This window comes from Ahaetulla prasina, chromosome 3, assembly GCF_028640845.1.
Source record: "Ahaetulla prasina isolate Xishuangbanna chromosome 3, ASM2864084v1, whole genome shotgun sequence".
NCBI classification, from domain to species: domain Eukaryota; kingdom Metazoa; phylum Chordata; class Lepidosauria; order Squamata; family Colubridae; genus Ahaetulla; species Ahaetulla prasina.
Window position 1 is genome coordinate 13,188,653 of NC_080541.1, and position 22,675 is coordinate 13,211,327.

At 42.5% G+C, this 22,675-nt stretch overlaps 1 protein-coding gene across 3 annotated transcripts in view; it reads left to right on the top strand.

The window, feature by feature from the left end:
- Positions 1 to 22,675, top strand: part of ST3GAL1 (ST3 beta-galactoside alpha-2,3-sialyltransferase 1) — a 149,963-nt gene that overhangs the window by 66,431 nt on the left and 60,857 nt on the right. The window contains exon 1 of one of the 3 annotated variants that reach the window (XM_058174711.1): positions 15,607 to 15,755. The exons of the other annotated variants lie outside the window; for them this stretch is intronic. The gene's annotated coding sequence lies outside the window, so the exon portion shown is untranslated. Of the gene's footprint in view, positions 1 to 15,606; positions 15,756 to 22,675 lie in introns of those variants that run through there. 3 annotated transcript variants of the gene reach the window in all.

Consider the following 22,675-nt stretch of genomic DNA (forward strand, 5'->3'; position numbering starts at 1 on the left):
TGATTGTCAGGCATACATGCACGCTAGAACCCAGAAGTTCAACTTTTCTGGACTGCGGTCCCGACGAACGTGTGTATGCGTGTGCGACCTTTCCATGTTACCTTTTTGGGACTTGGTGCACTGCACTAGCCACTTCTATTGAAAACTTGGCTGTTCTCAGAGATCCTGGGGCCAGGTGGACATTGAACCACTGTGAGATGTTGTAGGTTATGTTAGAAGAATAATTCGGGATTCCAACTCGAGCCGGTGTTGCGCCAGAATAAATGAAAACGGGATCCAGACAGCTGTGAGAAAAGAAGAAATATTTATTCCTAAAAGCAAAGAGTGCAGCTCTAGAGAAATGGGGTACAGCAGCCGATTGTTATAGGGGGAAGTTGTCCTGGATGTGAAAGTGTCTGCGTGCTGATTTGAGGATGGTGTGTGTGTGTGTGTGTGTGTGTGTGTGTGTGTGTAGAGGTATGTCATCTATGATGCTTATTCTTGTGAACGTGCAGTTCCGCTGGGAGACCTAATTTAATTAACTCTACTTGTGTTTACAGACCTTCTCCTTTGATATGTGGATTAGATCTGGGTAACCTATTTGGCTCAGTGGCTAAGACGCTGAGGTTGTCGATCGAAAGGTTGGCAGTTCAGCGGTTCGAATCCCTAGTGCCGGATAATGGGGTGAACTCCCATTACTTGTCCCAGCTTCTGCCAACCGAACAGTTCGAAAACACATTAAAAATGCAAGTAGAAAAAATAGGGACCACCTTTGGTGGGAAGGGAACATCATTCCGTGCGCCTTCGGCATTGAGTCATGCCGGCCACATGACCACGGAGACGTCTTCGGACAGCGCTGGCTCTTCGGCTTTGAAACGGAGATGAGCACCGTCCCCTAGAGTCAGGAACGACTAGCACATACGTGCGAGGGGAACCTTTACCTGTTTACCTATTTGGGGGTTTGAAGAAGTTTGAGTAAAAGATTTCCCCATTTGCTATTTGTACTTTTATTTTATTTATTTATTTATTTGTCACAAGAGTATATATAAGTATAAGCATGAAATAACTATACGAATTGGATACAATGAAAGGGAACATTAGGACAGGAACAGTAGGCACGCTGGTGCTCTTATGCACGCCCCTTACAGACATCTTAGGAATGGGGTGAATTGACTAACTTAGTTTCAGCTTGACTATCGGTTATCTAGTGGAGACTCTGATTCTCACTCCATTGTGGATTCTGTTAATGTTTCAGGGCAGGTAAAAATGTATTTTGACATAAAACCTCTCACAGCTGTTAAAAAGGTTTGCTTCTTTTCTTTCGTTTTCTTTTGGTTAATCTGAGCTGCGCAGAGACGCACGGCTTCTTCCGTGTGTTCAACCACTGAAATAAATGTCCGCTATATCAGAGAAGGTAGCACACAACAAACACAACTATGTAAAGATGCCACACCAAAGCAACTGGTGATAAAAAAAAGGAAAAAAAGGTGATTGGAGACTTTGGTTTTGTGCTAATTGTTTGCTGTACGGCTTTGTGCGCTTTCATTTTAATAGGCAATAAAATACAAAGTGCAGGTCTCTCAGTCTGCCGGCTTTCGACATATATCAAACTGACACCCTCTCTAGTTTTGAGCAAGATCAAACAATAAATTCAGGTGTCGTTACCGCCCTTCCAGCATTTACACAGGAAACTGGTTAGTTTATATTGTAAGAGAGATTATTTATTGGATAGGTGTGACTCGAAGGAGTAACATTTCAGCCACAATTCAACTCTTTAACCATAAAGAGAGACTATTAACTTTTGTCAAAATAAATAGGCAACTTTTGTTTCGCCTTCCTTCCTTCCTTCCTTTCTTCCTTCCTTCCTTCCTCTTTTCTTTTTCTTTTTCTTTCTCTCTCTCTCTCTTTCTTTCTTTCTTGCTCTCCTTCTCTCTTTCTTTCTCGCTCTTTCTTTTTCTTTCTCTTTCCTTCATTCCTTCCTTTTTTTTCTTTCTCTTTCTCTGTCTTTCTTTCTCTCTCTCTCTCTTCTTCTTCTTCTTCTTCTTATTATTATTATTATTATTATTATTATTAGTATTAGTATTAGTATTATTTACTTTATTCATTAAACATGAAACTCAGTCAACTGAACATTCAAAAATGCATCACAAATACCATTGACTGGTGCTGATGGTTGATACGGGTTGCTGCCAGCATCCTAGGTATCAACCAAGTACCTTCTTAAGATGTACGATGTTCCAAGTAGCGCAGTTTTTTGCAGTTCTGATGGTGTTATTGCAGGAAGCTGCAATTTGTTGATGTATTTTGTAAAATTCTTGGACATGATACCAAGTGCCCCGATGACAATGGGTATCACTGTTACATGTTTCATCCATAGCCATGTAGTTTTGATGGCCAGGTCGCGATATTTCATGATTTTTTCCAGTTCTTTTTCTTCAACTTTGGCATCTCCTGGTACCGCGATGTCAATAAATTGTACGTTTTGGTTTTCGACAACTGTGATATCTGGTGTGTTGTGTTCTAAGTGACAATCCGTCTGTATCCGAAAGTCTCATAAGATCTTCACCTTCTCATTTTCTATAACTTTTTCCACTTTATGTTCCCATGACTTTTTGGATACAGGCAAGTCGTATTTTTTACATAATGACCAGTGGATTAATTTAGCAACTTGGACGTGTCTAGCTTTTTAATCAGTTAGTTCGATTTAGCTGCATTCACATATTAAATGTGAAACAGTTTCAACTTCCTTGTTGCAAAGTCAGCAGTTTGGATTGTTGGTGGATTTTTGTATCTTTGCTTTCATGGCATTAGTTTGTAGTGCTTGTTCTTGAACAGCAAGTATTAAACCTTCTGTTTCTTTCTTGATGGTTCCCATCTTAAGGCATGCCCATGTAAAGTTGTCATCACATTTTCCTTCAATGTATTATTATTGTACATAATATAATAATAATAATAATAATAATAATAATAATAATAATTATTATTATTATTATTATTATTATTATTATTATTATTATTATTATTATTATTATTATTATTATTATTATTATTATTATTATTATTATTGTATACTGAGAGCATATGCACCAAGACAAATTCCTTGTGTGTCCAATCACACTTGGCCAATAAAATTCTATTCTATTCTATTCTATTCTATTATTATTATTATTTACACAAAATGACAGTATACATAGCAAACGAGATAACTATGCTGGATTTCGTATCACAGATCACTGGTCAAACACTTCCCAAGCATTTAGGACTGTGTGATGTATCAGCGAATTATGCGAGCAGATCCCAGTAAGGTGGCCTTCTGCAGCTGACCAATCATGATCTTGGCAGTGCCAATCATTTTTAAGTGCTTGCCTAGATCTTTAGGCATAGCTCCCAGTGTGCCAAGTACCACTGGAACCACCTGCACTGGTTTATGCCAGAGTCTCTGCAATTCGATTCTCAGATCTTGAGATCTGGTGACTTTTTCAAGTTGTTTCTCATTGATTCTGCTGTCACCAGGTATAGCAATGTCAACTATCCACACTTTTTTCTTTTCCACAATTGTGATATCCGGGGTATTGTGTTCCAAAACTTTTATCAGTCTGTATTCGGAAATCCCACAGTAGTTTTGCATGCTCATTTTCAGTCGCTTTTTCAGGCTTATGATCCCACCAGTTCTTTGCTATAGGCAGATGGTAGTTGTGACACAAGTTCCAGTGGACCATCTGAGCGACTGTGTTGTGACGTTGTTTGTAGTCGGTCTGAGCTATTTTTCTTACAACAGCTCAGTATGTGATCAATGGTTTCATCCACTTCTTTGCAGAATCTGCAATTCTTCTTCTTCTTCTTCTTCTTCCTCTTCCTCTTCCTCTTCCTCTTCTCCTCCTCCTCCTCCTCCTCCTCCTCCTTCTTCTTCTTCAGCTTTTGGGGCAAGCAAAGGCGCCTGAGTTAAGAGACAAGTCAGCAAGCGACTTTGGATTTGAACCAACCCGAAAAATGCTGGTTTAGCAATACAAGAGTCTTCTCTAACCAACAATGTGATTTACAAACAAGGCTTCTTGCCTATGACAAACTACAAAAGGGCCTCGCACTTAAGCTGAATGAGCTGGGTCAAGGGTCCCCAACCTGTGGTCCATGGTAAAGTCACCCACGGCATGCCTGTAACCAGACCATGCTAACAAGGATGCAGGCAGCATGCAAAACCATCCCCACCCCCACGGGAAAACCTCTCTCCATGGAACCCGTCCCTGGTGCCCAAAAGGTTGGGGGGGATCTCTGTCTTGGGCTGCCTTTTGCAAAAATAAATCAATAAAAAAAAACCCCAGCATTTCTCTCTGGGAGCTGCAATATACTTGAAAAAGCCCAGGTTGAGAACAGCTGTGCCCCATATAAATAAACTGCTGCTCATTCCAACCTCAACTTGTTAATGCAAAAAAGAGGCCCCTGACCTGGTTTAATACTGTCCAGGATCTTGGAGCCAGAAAACATTCCAGCAAAGAGCTTGATGGTTCCCAGCTGGTTCTTTCATTGCTTCCCGAGCAGAAAAATGCTTGGGAGGAATGCAGCCCTCTTTCACAGGTTCACTGCATAGGTTGTTTCTTCATACCTCCTTTCACTGATAAATTTCAACTAATCCATCCAGCTACACCAGTGGTTCTCAACCTTTATAGTGCTGCGACCCCTTTAATACAATTCCCCATGATGTGGCGACCCCAACCGTAAAATTATTTTTGTTTTGAATTTATCGCGCCTGAAGCCGTATTGGCTAGCGATCTGAACTGCTTGCGATTGCCTTGAGGACGGAGGCATTAAAGCGGAGACTCCTCCCCTATTAAGTTTATCGCGCCTGAAGCCAGATTAGGCTAGCGATTGGGAGTGATTGCAGCTGGCTTGAGAGGGAGACATCAGAGCAAAGATTTCTCTCTTTTTTAATTCATCACACCTGAAGCCGAATTTGGCTAGTGATTTGAAGAGCCTGCAACTGGCTTGTGGAGTCAACCATTCTTCGACTCGCAAGTATACTTCCCATATTTCCGATGGTCTTAGGCGACCCCTGGCAAATCGTCATTCGACCCCCAACGGGGTCCCGACCCACAGGTGTAGAACCGCTGAGCTACACCATTGCAAGCCTTTAAGCTTTAAGAAAAATAAATAAAACAACTCACGGAAGTCAGTGAATCGGAAAATGGATGGGATGGGATCACTGGTGAAATCTGAACCGGTTTACTACCAGTTCGCTGGCTGCGCATGTGCACTGTACGCATGCATGCACAGTGCGCGGCGTGCACCATGCACGAAATGCGAGGTTCATGCAGTGCACACCAAAAGGAGGCATGGGGTAAGTAGAACAGTGCATGGGGGAGAGGATCAGCTGTAGCGGGCGATTTTTTTTTTTACTTTGAAAAGCATTTTTTTACAACCTATTTAGGCGAATAAGTTGTAAAAAAATGCTTTTCAAAGTAAAAAAAAGGCTCTGATGATCGCGCAGCTCAGCTGTGTAGAGTCCGCGGGCACACGACGCTGGCTCAAGCCTTGCCAACAGAAGACGACTGCTGATTGGCTGAGGCGCGAGCCGGCTTGAAAGCAGGAAATCCGGGACTCAGCTATTGGTGCAGCTTTCTGACAGCCGGCTATTTAAGAGCTGTCAGAGGGCTCGCTGAGGCAGTTCTTGTTCATGTTGTTGTTGTTCCTGCCAGTGCCGTTGCGCTGTTAATAAAGACTGTTGTTGACTGTTGCTTTCCCGCCTCTTCATTCCCACTCCTCACAAAATTCTACAAGCTGTGATCGTCAGAGCCTTTTTTTAATCTTTTGAAAAGGTTATTTTTAAAAAGAAGAGGCAAGCGGGCAAGTGGGCGATTGGGTGGACATGGGTGGGGGGACCAGGGTTTTTTGCTACCAGTTTTCTGAACCACCCGCCGCCATTGCTACCGGATCGGCCGATCCAGTCCGAACTAGGAGCATTTCACCCCTGGATGGGATGGAATAGGATAGGATTAGGGTGGGAGGGCAGAGGAGAGGAGAGGACAGTTGAAAGGGACCTTGGAGGTCTTCTAGTCCAACCCTCCTGCTCAGACAGGAGACCCTCTACTATTTCCGACAAATGGTTGTTCTATCTCTTCTTAAAAACTTCCGGGTGGAGGGGAGGTTGTTGGACTAGATCAGGGGTCTCCAACCTTGACAACTTTAAGACTTTTGGACTTCAACTCCTAGAGTTCCTCAGCCAGCAAAGCAAAGCTGGCTGAGGAATTCTGGGAGTTGAAGTCCACAAGTCTTAAAGTTGCCAAGGTTGGAGACCCCTGGACTAGATGACCTACAACAGTGATGGCTAACCTTTTCCAGACCAAGTGCCCAAAGCTCGTTTGGGTGCGCGTGAATATGCGTGCGCGACCGAATCCACAAAATGCCCTCCTACACGCGCCCCACCTCCTGTGCATGCCCCTCACAGCACTCCACCCCCCACACATGCACACATCCCCCCGCATGCGCCCTGTGCATGCATGCACAGCCCCTCGTGCACGCCCCTACATATGCGCGTGTGGCCTCCACACGTGCCCCAGCCCCCGCAGAGCCACAGTAGAGACCCAAAGACCAGCTGGCTGGTGGGAGGCACAGGCGCGCATGCAAGGCAAAGCTGAACTGGGGCAACACCTCACTTGCCATCAGAGACGGTGCTGCATGCCACCTCTGGCACCGTAGATTCATCCTTCCAATTTTGTTAATCTGTTAAAATACATTTTCAGTAGTCATAGTAAAACAGTTCAGCTAAACAGTTCTTCTTCGGCCGAAAAAATGCTTTTTTTTTTTTAATTTACATTTATATCCCGCCCTTCTCCGAAGACTCAGGGCGGCTTACAGTGTATAAGGCAATAGTCTCATTCTATTTGTATATTTTTTTTACAAAGTCAACTTATTGCCCCCCCAACAATCTGGGTCCTCATTTTACCTACCTTATAAAGGATGGAAGGCTGAGTCAACCTCGGGCCGGGCTTGAACCTGCAGTAATTGCAGGCTGCTGTGTTCTAATAACAGGCTTCTAACAGCCTGAGCTATCACGGCCCTTTTAAAAGTAAAAAAAAAAGCCTCTGCTGAAGAGGTTGTAAAAGAAATGCCCCTCCCTTCCTTCTGACGCCGCCGCCTATCAATTCTTCTGAAGCGAGGGTCACTCCAGTTGGCAGCTGTTGGTAATTGGCCTCCCTCAGGCTCACATGCTGTGGGGGAGGGGGAGGGGTCTAGTTGCTTCGTTTGCCTGGGCATGGAGCCAGGGCTGGGGCCGGGAGGTGCTTCCTCCTCCTCAGCCTGTCTGGGCATGGAGCCAGGGCTGGGGCCGGGAGGTGCTTCCTCCTCCTCAGCCTGTCTGGGCATGGAGCCAGGGCTGGGGCCGGGAGGTGCTTCCTCCTCCTCAGCCTGTCTGGGCATGGAGCCAGGGCTGGGGCCGGGAGGCATAGTAGGACATTCCTCAGTGTTCAGAAGCAGATAAGAAGGCCCCGGCTGTGGTGAGAGTGGGCAAGACACAACACAGTCAGGCCTTCCGAAGCAAGAGGCAGATGGCCTCTGCTGCTTGCCGCAAGGAGGTAAATTGCTGGGAGCAGATTTTTTTTTCCCTTGTGCTAATCAAGCTATGCTGAAAATGAAAATGAAAGTAAAGCAGGCTGTTTGCTGTTGGCTGCAACCAGGCAAAATTGCTGGGAGGCAGAAGCAGATTTCTTTTTCTTGTTTTCCTCACCAAAAAAAGTAGGTGCGTCTTATAGTCCAGAGCATCTTATACTCCGAAAAATACGGTAACTCGTAGTGTCATTAAAAATCAGGAAATTCTTATAAGTCCTCCTGGACTTCAAAAAACTACTCGCAACCTATCCACAAAGTTACGATTGCTGTACCCATCAACACACACAGTCGTGAGATCACATTTTGGGTATTTGCCAATCTGCTAACATTTACAACCAATCACACCATCCTATGGTCACGTGACTGCAATTTGGTACATTTTTTTAGCCTTTTCCAGTAGAATTGCTTTTTTTTTTTTTAAGCCATTGGATATGCTGGATTCAACTATATACAGTTTTGGTCCCCACAATGTAAAAAAAGAAGTTGAGACTCTAGAAAGAGTGCAGAGAAGAACAATAAAGGTGATTAGAGGACTGGAGACTAAAACATATGAAGAATGGTTGTAGGAACTGGGTATGTCTAGTTTAATGAAAAGAAGGACCAGGGGAGACATGATAGCAGTGTTCCAATATCTCAGGGGCTGCCACAAAGAAGAGGGAGTCAAGCTATTCTCAAAAGCACCTGAGGGTAGAACAAGAAGCAATGGGTGGAAACTGATCAAGGAGAGAAGCAACTTACAACTAAGGAGAAACTTCCTGACAGTTAGAACAATTGATCAGTGGAACGACTTGTCTGCAGAAGTTGTGAATGCTCCAACACTGGAAGTTTTTAAGAAGATGTTGGACAACCATATTTCTGAAGTGGTGTAGGGTTTCCTGCCTAAGCAGTGGGTTGGACTAGAAGATCTCCAGGGTCCCTTCCAACTGTCCTCCCCTCCCCTCCTCTCCTATCCTGGAACAGTCATCGCTTTATGACTATTGTAAAAATGCTCATTAAAATGAAATCCCGTGGTGGTTCGACGTAGAACTGTAGTTGTGGGCTTCATTGTGCTGCGAAACCAGGAACATTTGTGTTCAGATCTGACTCACACAGGATCTTACGTGGCATAATCAATTTATCAGCAGACTTTTTCCTGCAAGCTTTGGCGTTTGCCTTTCTTTTAAAGTTCACGCGTACAAACCTTTAGATCGGCTTCAAATAGATCCATACCGTTGGGAAAGTCGCTGCTGGATCCCTTTTGTGTCCGTCCCTAGATTTAAATCTCTCTCGCTTTCTCTCTGCATCCATGCCCTCACTCCCACGCGATGCTGCTCTTAGCTTACTTTTTATCCTAATATTTGGATAGGGCTAGTTTTGATCCTGCAAAGAGGCCAAAAGAGTTAATCCACACACACACACCCTTGTCTTTCTGAATTAAAGCTTTCCTTCCCGGCTTTGTTAAAATGAAAAGAAATGTTATTTGCTTAATTGCAATCTCCCTGCGTCACCTGTCCTTTGGCCCTTGTGGTGGTGGGGGGGACGCCCATATCTCAAGCTTCTAACTCTCCCTCTGTAATCTGAACTGCGCAGACCTGGTTTGATCTGCTTTCCTGATCCGGCTAATTTGCATCCAGTTTGGGAGGGTGGGGTCTCGCCCGACACAAGCAACAAAAGTTGTTCTCACTGTCACTCACTCCGGATTCAAATGTGCCACTCTGTTTGATGTGCAGCTGGGAAAGAATTTACTGCTGGGTATAAACTTGGACTCCTGGAGAGGAGAAGGCGAGGTAAAGAACTTAAAAGTACAAAGCCAACGTCAAGGGGTGTGTGAGGACCTTTACTTAATAAGTAGAGGTGAAATTACCAATTGTCGGTTTTACAGGTGGGGAAAGAATTTAAAACGATAATCCAAGGCACTTTTTCCCCCCTTCTTCTCCTCCTCCACCACTTTCTTCCCTTAATGGGGTTAAACTCATTTCTTGGTGTGAAATACATTTTAGATAAATATGTTATGGTTTTTCCCCCCACACTGTAATAGTTCCTTATTATATAAGGCAATGAATGTGTCTTTATGCGTGATGGGAAATCTTAAGCTTAATGGGTGCTCGTTGGCTAAATACACCCATTTTTCTTTCCCTTTTATTATCGATAGACGGATAATTTTTCTATCAATCTCAGGAGTCGCATTTGGGCTAATTGGGAAACATGGCATAAATAAGTGAACTTTCAGAAGGAGATGATTTTCAGTGCAGAAAGACTGCAAACATTATCAAGGAACATTTGTCAATTGTTTTTTTTTGTCTCAGAGGGTTGTGGAAGGATTTGAAAATACTGTAGAGGTAGTCCTCGACTCACGACCACAATTGAGCCCCAAATTTCTGTTGCTAAGTGAGACATTTGTTAAGTGACGTAATAGAAAATACTTGTAGCTCGGGTTTTAGATTTCGGCAGTAGTTTGCTCTCCAAGCTTGTTTCAATTTATTTTCCAAATGTTTTGTTACCAGACTAGGTAACGTAATCAGCAGAATGTACTTATCCTATTCTCCTTAGCTTATAAATACCTTGTGTGCCAGTTGGGTTAGTTGGTTGTATGACTGGTTGTTCATTTGGAGCTGTATTTGTAGAATAGAATAGAATAGAATTCTTTGTTGGCCAAGTGTAATTACACACAAGGAATTTGTCTTGGTGCATACACTGGTCTCAGTGTACATAAAAGAAAAGATACATTCGTCAAGAATCATAAGGTACAACACTTAATGATAGTCATAGGGAAACAGTCAATATAAATCTTAAGGATACCGGCAACAAGATTACTGTCATACAGTCATAAATGGAAGTGATGGGAACCATGAGAAGATTAATAGTAGTGCAGATTTAGTAAATAGTTTGACAGTGTTGAGGGAATTAGTTGTTAAGCAGAGTGATGGCGTTTAGGAAGAAGCTGTTTTTGTGTCTAGTTGTTCTTGTGTGCAGTGCTCTGTAGCATCATTTTGAGGGTAGGAGTTGAAACAGTTTATGTCCAGGATGCGAGGGATCTGTAAATATTTTCACAGCCCTCTTTTTGACTCGTGCAGTATACAGGTCCTCAATGGAAGGCAAGTTGGTAGCAATTATTTTTTCTGCAGTTCTAATTATCATCTGAAGTCTGTGTCTTTCTTGTTGGGTTGCAGAACCGAACCAGACAGTTATAGAGGTGCAGATGACAGACTCAATAATTCCCCTGTGGAACTGTATTAGCAGCTCCTTGGGCAGTTTGAACTTTCTGAGTTGGCGCAGAAAGAACATTCTTTGTTACGCTTTTATGATGACATTTTTGATGTTGGGTGTCCATTTTAGGTCATGAGATATGGTAGAACCTAGAAATTTGAAGGTCTCTACTGTTGATACTGTGTTGTCTAGTATTGTAAGAGGTGGTAGTATGGGAGGGTTTCTCCGAAAGTCCACCACCATTTCTACGGTTTTGAGTGTGTTCAGTTCCAGATTGTTTTGGTTGCACCACAAGGCTAGTCGTTCAACCTCCCATCTGTATGCGGATTTGTCATTGTCTCGAATGAGACCGATCACTATTGTGTCATCTGCGAACTTCAGTAGTTTAACAGATGGATCATTTGAGATGCAGTCATTGGTATACAGAGAGAAGAGAAGTGGGGAGAGCAACACAGCCTTAGGGGGCCCCTGGGCTGATTGTACAAGTATCCGATGTGATTCTGCTTAGCTTCACCTGCTGCTTCCTGTCTGTTAGGAAGTGAGTTTTGCTTCATTTTATGACTTTTCTTGCCACGTTGTTCAGTGAATCCGTGCAGTTGTTAATTAGTAACACAATTGTCCAGTGAATCTGGCTTCGTCATTGACTTTGCATGTCAAAAGGTCGCAAAGAGGGATCCGGTGACCTCGGGGATGCCACCACTGACCGTCATAAATATGAACCGGTTGTCAATCATCTGCATGTATATCACACAACCATGGTGTCGTAAGTGTGAAAAAGGGCCATCAGTCACTTTTTTTAAAAAAAAAAAGGTTTCATTTTATTTTTATTTATTTATTTTGTCACAACATCATACAAAAGATTATATAGTATATACACATATAAACATATATAGGAAGAAGAAAAGAAAAACAATAGGACAGGAGCGGTAGGCACGTTTGTGCGCTTATGCACGCCTTATGGTCCTCTTAGGAATGGGGTGAGGTCAATAGTAGAAAGTTTTTGGTTAAAGCTTTTAGGATTATGGGTAGAGACCACAGAGTCAGGTAAAGTATTCCAAGCACTGATGATTCTGTTGCAGAAGTCATATTTTCTGCAATCTAGATTAAAGCGGTTTACATTAAGTTTAAATCTATTGGTTGCCCTTGTATTATTGCAATTAAAGCTGAAGTAGTCTTTGACAGGAAGGACATTACAATAGACGATTCTGTGAGTTAAACTTAGGTCTTGTCGAAGGCGACGGAGTTCCAAGTTTTCTAAGCCTAGGATTTCAAGTCTGGTGGGATAAGGTATTTTGTTGTTTTCAGAGGAATGGAGAACTCTTCTTGTAAAATATTTCTGGACACGTTCAATTGTATTGATGTCAGAGATGTGGTGAGGGTTCCAAACAGGTGAGCTGTATTCTAGAATTGGTCTAGCAAATGTTTTATATGCTCTGGTTAGTAGTGTGGTGTTTTGGAAAAGAAGCTACAAAATTAGGTTTACAACTCTTAGAGCTTTTTTTGCTATGTAGTTGCAGTGGGCTTTGGCACTTAGATCATTTGACATGAAAACTCCAAGGTCTTTAACGGGATGGGGGTCGTCTGTAAGGTAATGTCCATCTAGTATGTACTTAGTTTTAGAGTTCTTTTTTCCTATATGTAAGACTGAGCATTTGCTGGTTGAAATTTGGAGCTGCCAATTTTAGACCAAGCGGTTAGATGGTCAAGGTCGTTTTGAATGATAGAAGTGTTGTCTGTGGTGTTAAATAGTTTGACATCGTCAGCAAAGAGAACACAATTACTTGAGATATGGTCACAAAGATCATTAATGTATAGAATAAAGAGTGTTGGTCCAAGGACGCTGCCTTGAGGAACGCCACTCTTGACAGGAACAGGATTTGATAAAGCATTGCCAATTTTGACCACTTGTTGTCTGTTAGACAGAAAAGCAGATATGCATTTGTGGAGGGTCCTGAGATGCCATAGGATGTTAGTTTAAGGAGAAGTTTATCGTGTACTACTGAGTCAAAAGCTTTGCAGAAGTCTATAGATTGCATCTATTGATTTGCCTTGATCTAGATTTGAAGTCCATATGTTTTGCAGTGGAGAAGTTGTAAGTTACATGATAACTTTTCCTGAAACCAAATTGTTTGTTGGAGAGTAGGTTGTTAGTTTCTAAGTGTGAGGTAATGGATTGATTGATGATAGATTCCATGACTTTGCAGGTGGCCAAAGGGAGATCGGTCTGTAGTTTTCGACTAAGCTGGGGTCTCCTTTTTGAAGATGGGGATGACTGTGGCTAGTGACCAAAGTTTGGGAAGAGAACTGGTAGTGAAAGCTTTATCAAAGATAATACTTAGGGGTTCAGCTATATTAATGGAAAGTTTTTAAGAAATATGCACATAGACCGTCAGGTCCAATAGAAAGCGATGGTTTTAAGTTGTGAAGAGCTTTACCAACGTTGTCTTCTGTGAAATCTATATGAGTTAAATCATCATAGTCATTGCTGGTTCGTTTGTGGAATGTTGGATATGTGTTATCGGAGTTAACAAAAACTGAGCCAAAGAAAATGTTGAAGAGGTTTGCTTTGACTGTTTCGTCATTGCATTCTTTGTTGTTAGAATCTTTTAGTGGTGGGATGGATCTTGAATCTTTAAGTTTACTGTTGACAAAATTATAAAAGGCACGATTGGAATTTGTGCGTAGAAGGTTTTCTTCTTGCTTGGTGTGGTAATTTGTGCATTCAGTTTTATTTGGTTGCATATGTTTCTGTAGCGGTTTCTGAAGTTTGTAACATAGCCTTTTTGTTTCTTTTCAGAGGATTTTTTTGATTGAAGCTTTTTATTGATATGGGTAGTTTGTTTTCTTGGACATGGTAGTCATTCGTGGTACATATAATTTAATGACTCTATTGATTTCAAGTAGGAAGATTCTATAGAGGTCATCAGCGGTTATGCAGGTTGCAAACAGATTTTGCCAGTACAGAAGTGAAAGATCGTTGTTTATAAGGTCGTAATTGGCTTTCTTGAAGTTGTAGTTGGGAGTTCTGGTGTTATGACGATTTAAGTATGGACGTATATTGAGACGAAAATCAATCATGCAGTGGTCACTGTTTGAAAACAGGTTCTTTAATTTGTAGTCTGTAAATTGAGTTTGGATTGTTGCAGAAGATGAGGTCAAGGCAGTTGTTGAGTCTTGTATTGTTAGTTACAAGTTGTTCAAGACCTAGGTTTGTAACAGCGTTGTATAGTGTAGTATGGATTGGGTCAGTTGAACATTCATTAGTTGTCCAGTTAATGAGAGGTAGATTTAAGTCACCCAGGAAGATAAGATGGTATGGGCAAGAGGTAGTCCATGTTAGCATTGAGGTTAGCATATTTGCGTGGGTAATGTCATAGTCGGAGGCTCTGTAGCATAGTAAGAATCGAAGAGTAGTGTCAAGGGATAGGTCGCATACTATAGTTTCAGGAAGAGAGAGTTTATGTGCTACTTGGATATTTTTTAGATTCAGTGTCTTTTTGTAAAAGATAGCCACTCCACCACCTCTTCGGTTTTCCCGATCTGATCGATAGACTTGATATTCTTGGTTTGAGATAATGGAGTCAGGAAGGGATGAAGTCAGCCATGTTTCACAAACAAAAATGATATCAAATGTGCCACTGTTTAATAAGAGGATAAATTCAGGTAATTTGTTGACTATGCTTCTTGCATTTATCAATTTGCATTTGAGATCTGATATGATTGGTGTTGAAGAGGTAAGGGGCGTGCATACCTAGTTTTGGGTGTTAGTAGGTTGGGGGTTGTGTACAATAGATGGTTGTATAGATGGTTGGATGGTAGTTTGGGTGTTTGGATGGATGGTTGGATGGCTGGTTGGATGGATGGCTGGTTGGGTGGATTGTTGGGTGGCTGTTTGGATGGCTGGTTGGATGGCTGTTTGGATGGCTGCTTGGATGGCTGCTTGGCAACTAAGGAGAAACTTCCTGACAGTTAGAACAATTGATCAGGGGAACGACTTGTCTGCAGAAGTTGTGAATGCTCCAACACTGGAAATTTTTAAGAAGATGTTGGATAACCATTTGTCTGAAGTGGTGTAGGGTTTTCTGCCTAAGCAGGGGGTTGGACTAGAAGATCTCCAAGGTCCCTTCCAACTGTCCTGTCCTCCCCTCCCCTCCCCTCTTCTCCTCCTCTCCTATCCTGGAACAGTCATCGCTTTATGACTGTTGTAAAAATGCTCATTAAAATGAAATCCCGTGGTGGTTTGACATAGAACTGTAGTTGTGGGCTTCATTGTGCTGCGAAACCAGGAACATTTGTGTTCAGATCTGACTCACACAGGATCTTACGTGGCATAATCAATCTATCAGCAGACTTTTTCCTGCAAGCTTTGGTGTTTGCCTTTCTTTTAAAGTTCACGCGTACAAACCTTTAGATCGGCTTCAAATAGATCCATACCGTCGGGAAAGTCACTGCTGGATCCCTTTTGTGTCCGTCCCTAGATTTAAATCTCTCTCGCTTTCTCTCTGCATCCATGCCCTCACTCCCACGCGATGCTGCTCTTAGCTTACTTTTTATCCTAATATTTGGATAGGGCTAGTTTTGATCCTGCAAAGAGGCCAAAAGAGTTAATCCACACACACACCCCCTTGTCTTTCTGAATTAAAGCTTTCCTTCCCGGCTTTGTTAAAATGAAAAGAAATGTTATTTGCTTAATTGCAATCTCCCTGCGTCACCTGTCCTTTGGCCCTTGTGGTGGTGGGGGGGACGCCCATATCTCAAGCTTCCAACTCTCCCTCTGTAATCTGAACTGCGCAGACCTGGTTTGATCTGCTTTCCTGATCCGGCTAATTTGCATCCAGCTTGGGAGGGTGGGGTCTCGCCCGACACAAGCAACAAAAGTTGTTCTCACTGTCACTCACTCCGGATTCAAATGTGCCACTCTGTTTGATGTGCAGCTGGGAAAGAATTTACTGCTGGGTATAAACTTGGACTCCTGGAGAGGAGAAGGCGAGGTAAAGAACTTAAAAGTACAAAGCCAACGTCAAGGGGTGTGTGAGGACCTTTACTTAATAAGTAGAGGTGAAATTACCAATTGTCGGTTTTACAGGTGGGGAAAGAATTTAAAACGATAATCCAAGGCACTTTTTCCCCCCTTCTTCTCCTCCTCCACCACTTTCTTCCCTTAATGGGGTTAAACTCATTTCTTGGTGTGAAATACATTTTAGATAAATATGTTATGGTTTTTCCCCCCACACTGTAATAGTTCCTTATTATATAAGGCAATGAATGTGTCTTTATGCGTGATGGGAAATCTTAAGCTTAATGGGTGCTCGTTGGCTAAATACACCCATTTTTCTTTCCCTTTTATTATCGATAGACGGATAATTTTCTATCAATCTCAGGAGTCGCATTTGGGCTAATTGGGAAACATGGCATAAATAAGTGAACTTTCAGAAGGAGATGATTTTCAGTGCAGAAAGACTGCAAACATTATCAAGGAACATTTGTCAATTGTTTTTTTTTGTCTCAGAGGGTTGTGGAAGGATTTGAAAATACTGTAGAGGTAGTCCTCGACTCACGACCACAATTGAGCCCCAAATTTCTGTTGCTAAGTGAGACATTTGTTAAGTGACGTAATAGAAAATACTTGTAGCTCGGGTTTTAGATTTCGGCAGTAGTTTGCTCTCCAAGCTTGTTTCAATTTATTTTCCAAATGTTTTGTTACCAGACTAGGTAACGTAATCAGCAGAATGTACTTATCCTATTCTCCTTAGCTTATAAATACCTTGTGTGCCAGTTGGGTTAGTTGGTTGTATGACTGGTTGTTCATTTGGAGCTGTATTTGTAGAATAGAATAGAATAGAATTCTTTGTTGGCCAAGTGTAATTGGACACACAAGGAATTTGTCTTGGTGCATACACTGGTCTCAGTGTACATAAAAGAAAAGATACATTCGTCAAGAATCATAAGGTACAACACTTAATGATAGTCATAGGGAAACAGTCAATATAAATCTTAAGGATACCGGCAACAAGATTACAGTCATAAGTGGAAGGAGATGAGTGATGGGAACCATGAGAAGATTAATAGTAGTGCAGATTTAGTAAATAGTTTGACAGTGTTGAGGGAATTAGTTGTTAAGCAGAATGATGGCGTTTAGGAAGAAGGTGTTTTTGTGTCTAATTGTTCTTGTGTGCAGTGCTCTGTAGCATCATTTTGAGGGTAGGAGTTGAAACTATTTATGTCCAGGATGCGAGAGAACTGTAAATATTTTCACAGCCCTCTTTTTGACTCGTGCAGTATACAGGTCCTCAATGGAAGGCAGGTTGGTAGCCATTGTTTTTTCTACAGTTCTAATTATCATCTGAAGTCTGTGTCTTTCTTGTTGGGTTGCAGAACCGAACCAGACAGTTATAGAGGTGCAGATGACAGACTCAATAATTCCCCTGTGGAACTGTATTAGCAGCTCCTTGGGCAGTTTGAACTTTCTGAGTTGGCGCAGAAAGAACATTCTTTGTTATGCTTTTTTGATGATATTTTTGATGTTGGATGTCCATTTAAGGTCATGAGATATGGTAGAACCTAGAAATTTGAAGGTCTCTACTGTTGATACTGTGTTGTCTAGTATTGTAAGAGGTGGTAGTATGGGAGGGTTTCTCCGAAAGTCCACCACCATTTCTACGGTTTTGAGTGTGTTCAGTTCCAGATTGTTCTGGTCGCACCACGAAGCTAGTTGTTTAACCTCCTGTCTGTATGCGGATTCGTCATTGTCTCGAATGAGACCAATCACTGTTGTGTCATCTGCGAACTTCAGTAGTTTAACAGATGGATCATTTGAGATGCAGTCATTGGTATACAGAAAGAAGAGAAGTGGGGAGAGCAACACAGCCTTAGGGGGCCCCTGGGCTGATTGTACAAGTATCCGATGTGATTCTGCTTAGCTTCACCTGCTGCTTCCTGTCTGTTAGGAAGTGAGTTTTGCTTCATTTTATGACTTTCCTTGCCACGTTGGTTCAGTGAATCCGTGCAGTTGTTAAATTAGTAACACAATTGTCCAGTGAATCTGGCTTCGTCATTGACTTTGCATGTCAAAAGGTCGCAAAGAGGGATCCGGTGACTCATCCAGTGGTGAGGACGCCACCACTGACTGTCATAAATATGAACCGGTTGTCAAGCATCTGCATGTATATCACACAACCATGGTGTCGTAAGTGTGAAAAAGGGCCATCAGTCACTTTTTTAAAAAAAAAAAAGGTTTCATTTTATTTTTATTTATTTATTTCTCACAGCCATTGCATCGAAGTTTCCTTCAAGTGACCATTCATGATCATTTATACTGTATTTGTTTGTTTTCAGTGGCTAGGACGCCGAGCTTGTCGATCGAAAGGTCGGCAGTTCAGCGGTTCGAATCCCTAGTGCCGCATAACGGGGTGAGCTCCCATTACTTGCCCCGGCTTCTGCCAACCTAGCAGTTCGAAAGCACGTAAAAATGCAAGTAGAAAAAATAGGGACCACTTTTGGGTGGGAAGGTAACAGTGTTCTGTGCGCCTTTATTTATTTATTTATTTATTATTTAAATTTTTATACCGCCCTTCTCCCGAAGGACTCAGGGCGGTTTACAGCAAGATAAAATAAACAGTACTATTACAAAATAAATACTATTAAAATACCACTAAAAAACTTATTCAATTTGGCCGCAATTAAAATGTAGCAAATAATAAAACCCATTAAAAACCCATTAAAAACCCATTTAAAACCCCTTAAAACCCACGAATTTAAAAACTAATCCAGTCCTGCGCAGATGAATAAATGTGTTTTAAGCTCGCGACGGAAGGTTCGGAGGTCCGGAAGTTGACGAAGTCCTGGGGGGAGTTCGTTCCAGAGGGTGGGAGCCCCCACTGAGAAGGCCCTTCCCCTGGGTGTCGCCAGACGACACTGTCTCGCTGACGGCACCCTGAGGAGTCCCTCTCTGTGAGAGCGCACGGGTCGGTGAGAGGTATCCGGTAGCAGTAGGCGGTCCCGTAAGTAACCCGGCCCTATGCCATGGAGCGCTTTGAAGATGTTCACCAAAACCTTGAAGCGCACCCGGAAGGCCTTTGGCGTTGAGTCATGCCGGCCACATGACCACGGAGACGTCTTCGGACAGCGCTGGCTCTTCGGCTTTGAAACGGAGATGAGCACCACTCCCCAGAGTCGGGAATAACTAGCACATATGTGCAAGGGGAACCTTTACCTTTAATGAAGGACCTTCCTTCTTTTTTAAAAAAAAGTTTTGTGTTTTTTATTTTTCTACAAACATATCGTTGTGTGAACAGTGTGCAACTAAGAGTTAATTTTAGTACAAATAAATCAAGACTCTTCCTATTTTAACACAATCTCATAGACTTCTAGTAGTAATACACATATTTTGTTGAGTTATAATCTTTCCTTAATTATTCAATATTTCAATATGTTATTTTTTTTTATGCCAATCGCCATATTCTTGCTGTTGCAACTTTAAACCATCACTAAGTGAGCTGTTGTAAGTCAAGGCTACCTGTAAAATCTCCCGTGGATGTGCGTTACACACACCCTGCCTTCATCCACTCGCCAGCTCTGAGTAACGCAAAAAGAAAGTTGTATGCTTTCATGCTGGGTTTCCCCCCCCCCCCTGTTCTTTTGGCAAATACGCTGCACGATAGCTGATTAAACTACAGGCTCAGGCAACAGCCAAATTCCCCATTGTTTCCTGCACCCCGCTCCTTCACATCTGCCTTCATATCCATGCCCCCTTAGTGTGCCAAAAGGGGTTGGCACCTGCGGTTCCAATACGCTTGGCCAGTGGCATCTCCCTATCCTTTTCAGTTGCCAAACAGATACCCATCCTTGGCAATAGAACGTGTGCCAGGATTGTGCTTCTTCTCAGAGAGGCTTAAACATAAGACTTTCCACCGGCCAATAAACACACACACACACACACAGGTCCATCGTTCGCCAGAAGAGGGTTTTAAATGCTTTTTTGACGCAGGCAGCCCTTTGGAGAGCCGAGAACTTGAGAAGACAAGGCGCTTAAAGTCAGAACAAAAGGGAGAAGTATAGAATAGAATAAAATAGTGCAGACTGCACTGGCTGCTTGTTGTCTTCTGGGTGCGCTTCAAAGTATTGGTGACCACCTTTAAAGCCCTCCATGGCTTAGGACCGGGATACTTACGGGACCGTCTACTGCCATCTTCTATCTCCCAGCGACCGGTGCGTTCTCACAGAGAGGGACTCCTTAGGGTGCCATCAGCCAAGCAATGTCGACTGGCGGCTCCCAGGGGAAGGGCCTTCTCTGTGGGGGCTCCTACCCTGTGGAACGAACTTCCCCCTGGACTTCGACAACTACCTGACCTCCGGACCTTACGCCGCGAATTTAAGACTTATTTATTCCGTCTTGCTGGACTGGCTTGAATTTTTAAATTTTTAGCTGATTTTATGGGTTTAAATTTTTATTAATTTTACAGGGTTGATTGTATTTTAAAATGGGGCCAAATTGAATAAGTTTTTTAATGTTTGTTTTTAGAATTGTATGCGTTGTTGCTGTATTTTATTTTGGCTGTAAACCGCCCTGAGTCCTTCGGGAGAAGGGCGGTATACAAATTAAAAAAATATTATTATTATTATTATTATTAGTATTAGTATTAGTATTAGTATTAGTATTATTAGTATTAGTATTAGTATTATTAAATAGAATAGAATAGAATAGAATAGAATAGAATAGAATAGAATAGAATAGAATTCTTTATTGGCCAAGTGTGATTGGACTCACAAGGAATTTGTCTTGGTGCATACGCTCTCAGTGTACATAAAACAAAAGATACGTTCATCAAGAATCATAAGGCACAACACTTAATACTAGTCATAGGGTATAAATAAGCAATTAGGAAACAATATCAATATAAATCATAAGGATACGATTGGTGGTGGGAACGATGAGAAGATTAATAGTAGTGCAGATTTAGTAAATAGTTTGACAGTGTTGAGGGAATTATTTGTTTAGCAGAGTGATGGCCTTCGGGGAAAAAACTGTCCTTGTGTCTCATTGTTCTGGTATGCAGTGCTCTGTAGCGTCATTTTGAGGGTAGGAGTTGAAACAGTTTATGTCCAGAATGTGAGGTTTTAAATGCTTTTTTGACACAGGCAGCCCTTTGGAGGGCCGAGAACTTGAGAAGACGAGGAGCTTAAAGACAGAACAAAAGGGAGAAGATCAAGGCAGCGGAGAAAAATAGTCTGTCTGGGTATTTTCTCCCGGAACCCTTTTTTTTTTAAAAAAAAAGTAGGCAACCACATTGACAAAGGACTGGGGAGAATAGTATATTTAATACCGGTATTGTGCAGAAGAATATTCCTGTATCTTGAGAGGTTTGGGGGTTTTTTTCCCCCTCTTCCCAGTTCTATTCAATTTGATGAAAGAGAATATGCTTCCAAAAGAGAAATTCTTAAGGCTGCAACGTCAAAATTCTTTACTTCGGAATGAGGTGTGGGAAAACATTCTTTCTTCGCATTGTGCGGACTCCCTCTCCTGCACTAAGTGAAACTCTATAACAGAATAGCACAGTCGTATGGGACGTGGTGGCTCAGTGGCTAAGACGCTGAGCTTGTCGATCGAAAGGTTGGCAGCTCAGCGGTTCGAATCCCTAGAGCTGCGTAACAGGGTGAGCTCCCGTGACTTGTCCCAGCTTCTGCCAACCTAGCAGTTCGAAAGCACGTAAAAAATGCAAGTAGAAAAAATAGGGACCACCTTTGGTGGGAAGGTAACAGCGTTCCGTGCGCCTTTGGCGTTGAGTCATGCCGGCCACATGACCACGGAGATGTCTTCGGACAGCGCTGGCTCTTCAGCTTTGAAACGGAGATGAGCACTGCCCCCTAGAGTCAGGAATGACTAGGACATATGTGCCAGGGGATCCTTTACCTTTTCCTTTAAGGGACCGTAGAGCAGGGGTCTCCAACCTTGGCAACTTTAAGACTTGTGGATTTCAACTCCCAGAATTCCTCAGCCAGCTTTGCTGGCTGAGTTGCCAAGGTTGGAGACCCCTGCCCCAGAGGCCTTCTTATCCAACCCCTACTCAAGCAGAAGACCCAATACCATTCTGGACAAACAGCTGTTCAGTCTCTTTTTAACTTCTAGAGGCAAGCTGTTCCACTGGTTAATTGTTCTCAAGGTTAGGAAATTTCTCCGTAGTTCCAGGTTGCTTATCTCCTTGTTTATTTTACATCCACCGTTTCTTATCTTGCTGCTTTGATAAATATAGCCTTCTATACTTTAACGTCACCCCACAAAAGGCCACAGGAAGGAACTTTTTCAGGTAGCCAGTCAAGGAAACGACAAAATCAGCAATAACACACCTTCTACTACTGCTTTTAGCAATAAAGAAAGCTTTTTTTAAATAAAAAAAAATTTAAAATCTACTGGGAGAAATTTGGAAGAACGTTCTTGGCATCCTGGAGAAGATAGGGAAGCAAAGGTCTCCTTAGCAGAAGGAGTAATTCTGGAAATATTGCAAGCTCGCTTTGAGGCCAGATGATTTCAAGCTGTCTGCTGTGTCCAAGAGATAGCGGCATCTTGGCTTGTGTCTTCAAAAACAAGGCTGTGTAGTGTCACTTGGGACTGAGGTCCTCCCCAATTGTTACACAAGCCAGGTGCACCACAATAGGGGCACCCTGGATCAGGCTGGGCCCTACCATCCTCAGCAGCAGATGCCAGGAAAAACAAAGAGGTAGCAACGAAATAATGGAGAACCGTCATACGTTTTCTACCTAGTCTTCCCTGAGCTTCCTTGTTCCCATCAGGTGCATTTCAACATATTCTCTTACTGCTAACTGTTGAAATTAGATGCTGCTTAGCTTCTGTCTATGGGACAAGGGGAAGTGACCAGTGGTGGGATTCAAGCAATTTAACAACCGGTTCTCTGCC